The 12,832-nt window shown below is 28.6% G+C and overlaps 1 protein-coding gene across 1 annotated transcript in view; it reads left to right on the forward strand.

Moving 5' to 3' along the window:
* LOC139426635 (uncharacterized) overlaps nucleotides 1–2,372 on the forward strand; it is a 14,537-nt gene extending 12,165 nt beyond the window's left edge. The window contains exon 7 of the mRNA XM_071186041.1: nucleotides 2,071–2,372. The gene's annotated coding sequence lies outside the window, so the exon portion shown is untranslated. The remainder of the gene's footprint in view (nucleotides 1–2,070) is intronic.
* The last annotated feature ends 10,460 nt before the right edge of the window (nucleotides 2,373–12,832 follow it).

Consider the following 12,832-nt stretch of genomic DNA (forward strand, 5'->3'; position numbering starts at 1 on the left):
TCTTAATTCCTTTGCAGTTTTTACAATTACAAATAGCTCTGCTTAATTTGTTGTTAGTCTGAGAATTTTTGTTTTCTTTTTTTCATAAAATCAAAAAATTACGCAACATATAACAACACACCTTGAAAAGGATTTACCTCTTTCAAAATTACCCCGGTTTACATTTGATCTACATTTTAAAAATTAAATTGTTAATCAGAAAACAAAACTTTAACATAAGTATAGTTTAAGTTTTTCAAAACAATTTTAGCCGAAATAAAACGCATTTTCTCAAAACGTTTTTTTCATTGTGGTCTAGTAACAAAAGATAAATAGGGACAGTTTCTATTTGCCAAGTATTTTACTGTTGATATAAACTTTATTGTTTCTTTAAAAATTATACGGTATATTTTTTATGAATTATACTAGATTTTTTTAAGAATTTATCGAAATGATTATTCTTAAATTGTAACATATTATCTGCTCTGAATCATTTGATTTTCATAATTTATGTTTTATACCTCTTTTATAATATTGTAAACATATCAAACACTTCTTATTTATATTTAAAAAATTAAGAGAAGTGCATTCCAGAACAGTTAGCAATTGCTAAAAAAATATTGAGAATTACCAAAAGAATCAGTATTTATTGGTGTTGTTAAATCGGCATGAACTAAATCGGCATGAACTAATTCTAAAGTAGAATTACTTTAATTTTAGGATGATTTTCATAAGTTAACTAATTTATTCCGTTCGATTCGCTTTTAGAAATTTCAAAATATTCAAAAATATTTAAAATGCATGATAATCAGTGGTAATTTTTTGATTTTATGAAGAAAAGAAAGCAAAAATTCTGGTATATCAGTGGTCCCTTAATAGTTTGCTTTTGAGAAATATATTATGGATGATTTAAATGATATAATCTTGCTTGTCGAAACTATCAACACTTTTCAGTCTATCACATTCAATAGAATTAGCAGGACATATATCATTAGATGTCTCTAGATTAATATAAAACTATTACAGTGAAATCTGCCCAGTTGACCACCCTTGTGAGTTGGACACCTGCATAAGTTGACCTCAATTATTAAGAACGGAATTTTTCCTATATAATATAAAGAAGCAAAACCTTTGTAACTTGACCACCTGTCTATTTTGAATGTTGACCACTGAAATAAGTCAGTTTTGTCTAGGAGTATTATGAAATTTTATTCTAAAACCCTTGTAACTTGACTAGAAAAAAAATTCAGAGAATTTTCAGTCATTTTGCAAAGTAAGTTAAAATTTCACTTGTTTTTTGAAATGGTGTAAAATGCTAATCTAAACCCTTTTGTGAGTTGAGCATCTGGAGAAACTGTAGGGGGTCAGATTTTGACCATTTCTTTTGTTCAAAACATTGGTCTCAACAACAGCTCCAAACAACAGTGAGGGAATATTTTTGTAGCAAATAGGCTTGTAAGTGAATAACAGAATAAATTTTTAAGTGTTCAAATAATTTCGTTTTGTTAAAGTTATCAAATTACATGTTTTCGTGTTCTGATATTTTAAGAAGTTATTTTAATTAAACACTTCACATGCATAACCAACGAAATGATTTTTGTTAAAAAAGTTAGTTAAATGTTATATGTAACAAATTGCGAACTATATGTAACAAATTGAAGTTCATTCAGGTTTAAACATATTTCTTAAGATATTCATTTGGCTATTTGCTAAATAAAATTTTTAAGTCAAGTAAAAAAAAAATTAATATATAGCAACATGATATAGGAAACAAAAAGTAGACAATGACCCACCCCCTCTATAAGTTGACCACTTGTCTAAGTTGATCACTAAAACAATGCACCACAAGTGGTCAACTTGCACAAGTTTTACTGTTCTTTTATATCTTTAAAAACAATATCAATATCTTCACATATAATCAAAATATTTTTCTCATATAATTCTAATTTGTAGCTTTTATCACTTTGCTCAGAGCAGAAGCAGATTGAGGAGGCATAATAAGGAGATGCTCTTTTTATGAAATTGATTGAATCATTTTTAATAACCGAGATTATTCAAATTTGATTATTACAAAAAACTATTTTATTCCAGGAAAAAGTTAAAGAAGCATCACGTCCAAACCATCAAATGTATTTATTTCCCTCATCAGTTAACCAGCATCAGTTCCGGAAAATATTCCAGTCATAAAAAGACTTTTTAGTTTAGACGAAGAATCACCTTCGGTTTCCTTAGGGCAGAACTTCATACAGAAAGACAGAAAACTCATTTTAAGGAAGAAAAAAAGAAGGAACTTGTGAAAATTTGTAATACATTTATTTTTAAGTACTCTAACTTCTTTCTGAGGATAAAAATATATTGTAAATTAATATATGAAGATAAATATTACATTCAATGTAAATAGGATTCCTTCTTAGTTTTTTAAATTTGTATTCGAAGTCATATGCTTGTTTAACAATTTTTCTGCATCTATTTTGTTATAGCAGAATGTATGGTTCTATTAGTTACTATTTGTTAAGATTTCTGATAAAATTACGCACTGTATGTTGATAATATACCTAGTAAAAATATCACAATTCTAGTATTTATCCACAAATAATTCATTTGGTTATTTTCCGTTCATAAGGTAATTTTTTACCTGAAATTCTAGTTTTCAAAATTATAGTTCTTGTTACAACACATTTTGTAAAAAATAAAAACTTAAAAGTGAATTTAACCGAATAAATGGTTGTTGTGCCATGCTCTTAAGGTATCCTGAAAAAAATTACTAAATTTTCCCACATTTAACAGATTTCGTAGATTATTGTAAAATCATATTTTATTGTCTATTTTACCAAAATCTTTGCCAAAGTGCTTCTGTAAAAGTTAACAACTTTCTTGATATTCTCATAGTGAGAGAAACAGTAAATTTTTCAATATTCTAGTAGTTTTAACCATGTATTTTTTCTTAGTGTTTGAAGTGAAAATGCTTTACTTCCTACAGGTTCTAAAATAATAATTTTTATTTATCTTCAATAAAACATGCAAATAAGGATTAAAGTAAGAATGTCTAAATGTTAACACTTTATGTGATTGAAAAATGTCAAGATAAAGGTGCAGAAAAAATATGGCCTTATTAAATGAAAAAAAATATCTCACGTGATATTTTCAACTTTAAAGAGTAAACCCGCTTGAAGAATTTTCCTCCCCCCAAAAAAATTCACTTTTATGTGCAAACAAAATATTTTTCTTAAAATAGAAGCTTCATCTCATAATCAGAGTACTTTTTACACTGGTAAGTGTACTTTTTACACCGAAATTTTTATATATGTTTTCTTCTCAGAAAAATATTTGTTTTCACAGTAGCACTTGATAAATAAAATTTCAATTTGCAATTGATTTGCTTAAATATTTAACAGCGTGTATAAAACTAATACTTTCCGTTAAGCTAAAGAATTGTTTTAATGTGTTAAAAATATATTTAAAACTTAATATAGCTTTCGTGTACTTAACCCTCGGATGACTAAGTAGGGCTCTAATTGATTCTAAAGACGTTTTTTGATGAGTATTTAATTAAAAAAAAAAGTATTTCTTTCGAAAAGTATTCTCAATTCGTTTATGACAAACAATTACATTTTGAAGTGACTTTTGTTTCACTAAATGAACCCATTTGTTCACCAATGTTTTGAAACAGCGTTTGAACAGCGTTATTTTTTCAATTACAGTTTCACTCGATTTTAGTGAGCAACAAACTTCTTTTACATTTGAATTACAATTACATTTACATTGAACAATTACATTTTGAAGTGACTCTTGTTTCACTAAATGAACCCATTTGTTCACCAATGTTTTGAAAAAGCGTTTGAACAGCGTTATTTTTTTAATTACAGTTTCACTCGATTTTAGTGAGCAACAAACTTCTTTTACATTTGAATTACAATTACATTTACATTAAACAATTACATTTTGAAGTTACTCTTGTTTCACTAAATGAACCCATTTGTACACCAATGTTTTGAAACAGTGTTTGAACAGCGTCATTTTTTTGAGTTACAGTTTCACGCGATTTTGGTGAGCAGCAAACTTCTTTTAGTCGAGCAAAAAACTTGTTAAGATGAAAAAACTATCATTACTGAAGAAGATCATGTAAAAAGTTTGGTGAAATTGATATTTCTATCAAGCATAGTGGATACATCGTAAAACATTCGGTCAATAATAATAATAAAACCCTCTCAAGACATAAAAAAATAATGCTCATGTCATTAAAACAATAAAACAATAACATGTCATTAAAACAATAACCATGAGTGCAAAATCAATAATTACAATCGCACATTTTGTAATATTAATGTGGATTTTCATTATTTCATTTTTGAAGCATTGGGGAGAAATTATATTGCTTTCTTCTCATTTCTTCTTTGTTCTATGTCTGCGTGTCTCATACATATTTTTAACCATTTAACAACTGAATTAAAAAAAATTATTATCTATATGATTTAAAATTAGATAAATTTACAACCAAACAATATCTAAATGGAATAAATTTAAAAAAAATAAGTGAGAAAATTTAACTGGTTTTCGGGAAGGAGGCAAACGAAACTCATTCGTTAATAACAAAAAGTATCTAGAAAATATTATGAATCACAAGAGTCAGGAAGGAAAAACTATCAATAGCAAGAATCTATTCAATACCATTCTTGGAAATATAATGAAAAACTTCTTCCGGGTTAAACTTCAATTCTATCATTGTCAAAAATCGCAATAAAAAGTAAAATTACCATCGCTTTATTAGTAAGAACTATTTTTCAATAGTTAGTATGTATTAAGGCGTACCTTGCATTGCTTTCTAAATATAGCCACTACCTCTGCTATTTTCTCCCTGTTATTAGCCACCTGAAAATTCAAAAGAAGTGGAACCCAGACACATGCAACGAATTGCTGAAATTCTTAAATTATAGCATTCTTAAAATTATAGAAGTTTTTGCATATTCTGATCATCTTATAAAAATTAGATTTTGGTAAATTATATAATAAGGAGGAGAAAAGTTAACAAATTACAGCAAATTTCTATAATACATGAAATGGAAATTATGGAAATAGGATAAAAGTAAAAGCAAAAACTATTTCATAATGTAAATTTTAAATGCATGTAAGAAAATATTATTCGAACTTTAAATGCTCGGTAAATTCAAACTTAAAATCCATGTTCCAATATTGAAACATTGACATGTAAAAGGTAAATAGTACTGTATAAGCCGAAGTTTAGGTTTTATTTGATATTGGAGAAGAGTTTTAAATGGGATCATTTAGTGACATGGTTATTGTCATTAGTGCTTCAAATTTTTACCTGGTTATTCGAGGGTTAACTTTCCTTTAGGCACGAGTGAGGAATAAAATATAAATAATTTTGTTTTGTATTTTTAATCCTGGAAGCCTCTGCTTCTTTTCATGCCTCATATAATGTTTGTTGTGAGTAACATTATGTGATAGTTCAAAAGAGTTGTGCATTCAGAGTATTCTTAATATATTTGCTGTTATTGCGAGTCTGCGATTAAATAACATCCAATGTTACACCGAAGAGCCATTATATTATGACCATCCTCCATCTATAACAATGGGCTCGCGCAGATTTTCATGATTTCTCTTCCAGGAACAATGCTTTCATGGGGTACATTAGGACCAATAATCCTCATACAACAATCCCTGACGTCTGTAAGCTACTTGAACATAGTTGCAGACCAGGTTCACCCATTCATGGCAACAGTTTTTCCTGCGGGGTATGGTGTTTACCAACAGGATAATGCACCATGTCATAAGGGTCGAATCGCCATGCATTGGTTCGAGGAACATTCCAGTGACTTTCAAGTTATGTCTTGGCCCCCAAATTCACCTGACCTTAATCCAATAAAGCATTTGTGGTCCTACTTGGAAAACCAAATTCGTGCTGCCACGCTATCCCCTCGCAATGTGAGGGAATTGCAGGACCAGTTGGTGAGCGCTTGGTACCAGATACGTCAGACTACCTATCAGCACGTTGTGGAATTAATGCCACGGCGGGTGGTAGCAGTTTTGAGGGCTAAAGATGGTCCTACATGTTATTAGCAGGGTGTTCATAATGCAATGGCTCTTCAGTGTAATTCTTAAGTACTGTATTAATCGTGTAAAGTATGTACATACAATCATGTCTATGAACTTATAATGAGAATCCTTAGCTTATGATGCCATTATCTCTCTTTTTTATTAAAATTTCATTTCATGTTTCCTTGAAATGTAGAAATATGTATAGTAAAAAAAACATCTATGTTATCTAATTTATCTTTTGGATTGGCAACTTTAAGTTCACGTCACTTTTTAAACGTGTATTTTTTAATAAAAGTAAACAACTAATTAAACAATAATGTTTTCGTCTTTGATGTTTACAACTTTTACTCAACGTTCAACAATATTCTTAATACCTCGTTTATCAAACTTAACCGGATGGTCAGAACGAGGTCAAACTTACTTAGTATACAATTCATGAGCGGATCATTCAGCTATGACATCCTAGCTATAGCAGCATAAGTGTCACGAGCAGCATCTTCAGCTTTAGAACCTAGTCTAAACTTAAAAAGAAGGCAGTAACAAAAGTGATATTTTTTGTTGCTTGACATTCCCTTTTAATGATCTGAAAACTAATATAAACTAACTTGAAAAAAAAGAAAAAAACATTGAAGTAGAACACAATATCTTCTTTTATAAAAAGCATTTAATTTTAAACTAAAAATCCTGTGAAATTAGTTGCCAATCTTTGGTTGACAGCTAAGTTCCAACTATTTCATTTCAATAAAAATAGTCACGGAATTCCGATTAAAATTTTTTGTGTTCGTTATTTCGAAAATAGAATCTCACAATCATTTTTATAAGTTTACATATAATATATGACTTTTCAGCTCGGAACATAGATTCCTTGTTGTAAATAAGGCTTTTATTAAAAACGTAGTAGTTATCACACTATGTATAAAAATTGATTTTAAATTCTGTGTAGAATCTTTAAACTTCTTGCCTTCCCCATGTTATCTCTAATGAAAATTGCCATTTTGTATCTAGATAAATTAAGAAGAAGATGAAATTTTGCAAATTGCCTCTAAAACAAAACCCTTTAATTTAAATTCATAAAACCCTTTAATAATCTCGAAAATATAATTAATCTACATGTTTTAGCATGAACTCAGAAAAAAACAAAAATTTAAATATATGCCATTAAAAACACTTGTAAGTATAAAGTCTCATCTTCTCATTCCTTAAATGTAAAATGGTAGTTTAAAATTTAAATAGTTAAAAACTAACATTTTTTCCTTCAAAAAAATTTGTTCAGTTAAAAAAAAACATTTTAAATCCTACGTATTAAAATTCATTCAGAATATTATTACAGGCTTTCGTAAATACTTCGCTAATATTTACATATTTGAAATATATGAATTGAAATGATAGTCGGATTGAATTATTTGATCACTAAAAATTTATACTTAAAACAGATATATTATATTATACATACATCTGTATCTATAGTATGTTATCAGTACAATTATTATACATCAATATATACGGAATGTTATTTATACATATATTACATATCAATGCATATATTATATATCAATACATATATTATATATATCAATACATATATTATAGACATATTCTTTATATTTTTCAAAGTATATGTGAAGCTTACTTTAATAACTATAAATAAAATCACCGTACGTAGCTTTGATTAATATAGAACAATACGGTAGGCTCTGTGATGAAAATGTATGAATTTCTTAATATTCTGACATTTTATGAAAATATTTTTGTGTCTGATTGTTCATTGTCCATGAACAAGTCAATTTTAGTTCAGCAGATAGTAGCAGTTCACGAAAGGCTTATGATTTTCAGCAATCAACGGAAGATTTTATTCATGGCATGAAAATTTAAGTCAAAAGCAGTTTTCTTTTCCTTGGAAACAATAAGGAAGTTATCTATATTTTGATCATAATTATACTGGTTATAGTTTTCTCCGCAAATTATTACTGATAAAGTAATATCGGAACAAAAAGACTATGAAATTAACAAGTTGCACAACATTAAACATATAATAATGAATACAGAAACATGAGCCCAAGTTAATTGAAAAAATTAATCCGAAATGCGTAAATTGTACTTTTCTTTATACATTATACTCACAAAAACGTAATAGAACTCAATCTTGATGGTCCGAGGGAGCTGAGTCATATATGTTCATTATTTACTACAGACGATAGTTAAACTTACGAAATTGGAGCTGTCGGGTAGCCTGATCGGTAGGGCGCTGGGCCCTTGTCCGAGAGTTCGTGGGTTCGAACCCCGCTTGTCGAAGACTCCCCGTGTAGTTGGTGACTGATGCACGTTAAAATTCTGTCGAGTCGCCAAGTCATCCATGTTCCCGTAACAAATCAAAACCTCTGGGGGTACTGGATTGGAGATCGATCGTTCTCTGATTCAGGTCAAAATTACGATCTGTGGATGAATGAATGGATGTATGAATGGGTCCGCCTTATAAACAAGTGTGACGTATGATGTGGCGGAAGTCGAATTCTTGGCCATAGAAGGCGCCACTGAAAAACAAGAATCGCCCACTCTGCCTTAAATTTGCTCGATTTCACCAAGCAGGCTTATCCGTGTGGCAAGTGGCATTAGAGCCAACCAACCCAGCGAAATTGGAATCAAAACTCACTTTCTCTAGTAATTATTTTAATGGTAATAATAAATAATAGTAAAAATTATTTTTGCATTGAATTATTTTTGGATAAATTAAACAGTCAAAAATTTTTGATCGCTCACTTGACCAAAGTATTTGGATCATATTTTTCAGATGGTGGCTATTCGCCAGACATTGATGGTCAGAATCAAAATTCGTCAAAAAAAAATATGCATGCTTAAGAAAGTACGTTTCTTTGTTTGATTTCTTAATTGAAATTAAAGTTTACTCTAACTATTTAGCATATTTGAGTTCAGAATCTCGAACCATTAAAATTTAAAATTGAGTCCTAGTACGTGAAAATCCGATTCGTACATAATAAGTCATTCAAGGCGTTTCGTTTTTCTTCATCTTCCTTTTTTTTATATTATTTTATTTATTTATTTCTTTTTTTTAAATAAAAAACAAAACACTCTGAATAAATTCAGATCTAAAATGATCGGAATTTCAGGTTTAAGACTCAATCTTGATGGTTCGAGAGCTTAACCTTAAATAAGCTAGTTGATAAAAGTTACGAAAACAGTCCCGCAAAACATAACTTTTCGGAAAAAACATGATTTTTTCAAAGCATTTAAATTCTTGACTTTTAAAATGTCTGGAAAATATGATTCTAATTGTTTAGGTAAGAGAATAATCGAAAGTTTTGACCTCTTTATTTTAATTTCACTTATAGCATATTTCTCTATGACTCGTTGTTTTTTTGCACATATTCATTAAATTGATTTATCCTAAGTTACATCCTTGTAAAAATAATTTACAACAATAATTTATTACGCTTAATCAATTTATTAATTAACTTGCTGAATATCCGTTCTATGTACGGGGTGAATAAAAAAAATCAATTTATCAGTACTGAAAAATAATACGAAATCATGCACAAAACTGAAAGGCATATATCGACACAATTGAAGAATTTAGTGGAAGAACCGGGTAAGTGACATTTTAGGGGTATTTATGAGTCAGTGAAAATAACATGAGGTATCAATATAGGTATATTAATGCAACAAAATTGATTTTACTCTCATTTTAATCTTAACGTAATTATTCCACATAAGTGTTTAGTTTGAATTTTATTTTCAAATTAGGGAGTGGTAAGTAAAAAAGGGGGAAAGAATTATTAGTTCCGCCTTCTAATGAATCAATAATAAAATAGTTCGGAGAACTATTAGTTCTATTAGTAATAGTTCCTCTGACCCTGATTATAACCTCTTTGAAAATGTGGCTTACCTGGTTTCTCCACTTAAGTGTTCAATAAATAATGCTAAAATAAATTCATTTTTATATATTTATTTTTGTTTTTCTTCCTGGTGACGTTACGTTATTATATTAAGCAAAATACAGTTTGTGTTGTTCATCTCGTCAGAATAGAGATTAACTGCAGTTAGCATGATAGCGTGATGATATTGCTCGCTGTCAACTTATGATAGTCAAACTTTACCACTATCAAGTACTTTTCTCCGCTAAATATTTCTTTCCAAGGAGTCTTACGACATTTATTTCTACAATATCGTTATTAAAATTGCGCAGTATTGGTGCGGTTTTAATAATCTCTAATTATATCCAAATAATACTTTGTACCTATATTAATATATTTGGTACTTATAGTATAGCTTTTAAACATTTGAGTTTCATGTGAAATAACATTTATCACAAGCAGCAAACTATATCCAAAATTTTAAAAACATATTATTAAACATATTATTGGGCAGATGATGTATTGTTATGTTATTGGGCAGAATAGAAAAATTGCAAATTGGTCGCCCAATTTGACAGCAAATCAAATGTCATATCTCTGCATAACATAAAAAAGATCATTGCTTAAAACTGCTTCTCATTGATGAATTGTTATTAGGCAGAATAATCATATGATCTGTTACTTAATTAACAATGAAGATCCAGAAATCATCATAATAAAATTAATAAAATTTTTAACTGTATTTATCTGTGAATTATTAAATGTAAACATATATAAAGTGTATAATGTATTTTTATATTTTTCTGCTCTGATTAGAGTGATAATTAATTTTCGTTTTCGAATTTATCTTTCTCCGTTTTTAGTTTCGGTCTTTTCATATTTTACATATTTTTCAATTTTAGCTATTTTTGTTATGCATAAAATGCAAAACAGCAATTCGTGACATTCATATTGAAAGTGAACTAATTTATTATTTTAATAAAAATGTAAGGTTTTAAACTATATGTGCTTTTCTGTTCCTTTATTAGATTAATAAGTAGTTCTGTTATATTACCTAATTAAGTAATATTTTATGTAAAGCATACTGAATACTATCAAACAGTAATGGGTTAAATTTAGTTTTGCAATAAATTTTATGTAAAACTGCTTCTCATCAATAATTAGTTACAATTTAGTATAAATTCACTTTCCCCAGAGATCATTTATAAAATAATCTCTATAAAATAAATAAAAGGAAAAATTTTTAGCTAGTTTTTCTTAGAAACAGATAATTAAATTTTGAATTTAAATGACAAGTTTTTTAATATAGTTAGTTAGAATAAAAATCAAGGAAACTAATAAGATTTTAGTTTTTTTCCTCAATATAATCAGAAAATGAAATAATTACAAATTAGATGATTTATGAATTGGATTGTGGATGAGAAGTAAAAATAATTGTGAAACAAACGAATTGTTCTATGAGCGGAAACGAGTAAGGTATGAAACACCACTGTCATAAATTAAAAAATATATATATAATTGATAATGATTTTTTTGCCGTCTTAGTTTATAATTTTCTATCAACGATGCTATTATAAATTTTTTTTCGGTACAAAAAATGCATGGTTTTTCTTTAAGGAAGCCATAAGGATATCTCTGATTTCCTCGTGAAATGTTTTTTCCCTAATCAGACTGTTTCACTATGATTATAATTCATAAAATTCTGATCAGAAGAGGAGAATGTTCTTTGACTTCTAACTAAAATAAGTCTTTTTGTAAAATGTTCAAAATTTATTTTTATCTAATTTTATTTCTTCATATATTTAAAATTTTTTACATTGAATCTAATAATTTAGAGGTTTCAAAATAAGCACAAAAACAATTTTATCACCTTGAAAATCAGTAATTGTTTTTTAAACTTATTTCTTAGCAACTCCATTATTTATTTATTTTTTAGTTTTCAACCAAGTGTTTGAGTATTTAGATTACCCATAATTGTCTTCTAAAACCGTTAGTAGGTGACACCACAAGCGATTTTTCAAGTCTTTCTTCTTTCACCTAGAGATAAATCTTCACGCTAGCTACTACAGCACCATCTATGATCGACTATTAAAACTACCACGTTATCACGTACAGTGCGCAAGAAAAAAAAACTATCTTCCCGAATAAGTTATATTCTAATCGTTAGTTTTCCACGAGCTAAATAAAAGTGCCAATCTTAATGATTTAAAGGGGTAACCTCTGTCATTCTAGTAAATCGATATTCGAAGTTAAGCAATCACAATCACACAAAGACATATTCTTTCTGTCAAGCGATAGAGCAGTCACTTGCACGAGCAATTAAACATACATGTTTACAAATTTCTTGAACAAAATTGAGTTCTTTTGTTCTCGCGTGGTAGGCAAAAAGTTGAAACAAATAGACATATTAATTTCAACATAAATAAAATTTTCAGATTTCTTTTCTAACAATCTTTTCATATATTTTTTTTAAAAATCAATTTGTTTCAGAATCTTCTAAGATGTAACGAAAAACACAAAACGTAAAGTTAACATTAAGAGGCTCAGATTTTCGACCTATTTTCAGACTAAGCAATGGAGGCTATATTTATCAGTTGCAGCTTGGTGGTCAAGGTCAGAAATTTATTTTTAAAAAAAAGAAAAAACGAAAGAAATATATTTGTTCAGAGCAACAAAACAATTTTGCGACTCATTTCGAGTTTTAATATATTGTATGCCCCAGTTAATTAGAATTTGAAGTCACCCATTCGAAATAATAAAACTGGCACGTATATCGTGAAATTCAGATCATTAGAATCAAAGTTATGGTTTTGATCCCTTTCACTGAAAGTTTATTATGTAAGAAACAAAATATAGAAAAATGTACGATGTACCATGATGATGGTTTACATTAATTCACCTGAAGATAGGGATGCTCATCAATCAAA

This window comes from Parasteatoda tepidariorum, chromosome 1 (assembly GCF_043381705.1).
Source record: "Parasteatoda tepidariorum isolate YZ-2023 chromosome 1, CAS_Ptep_4.0, whole genome shotgun sequence".
Lineage (NCBI taxonomy): Eukaryota > Metazoa > Arthropoda > Arachnida > Araneae > Theridiidae > Parasteatoda > Parasteatoda tepidariorum.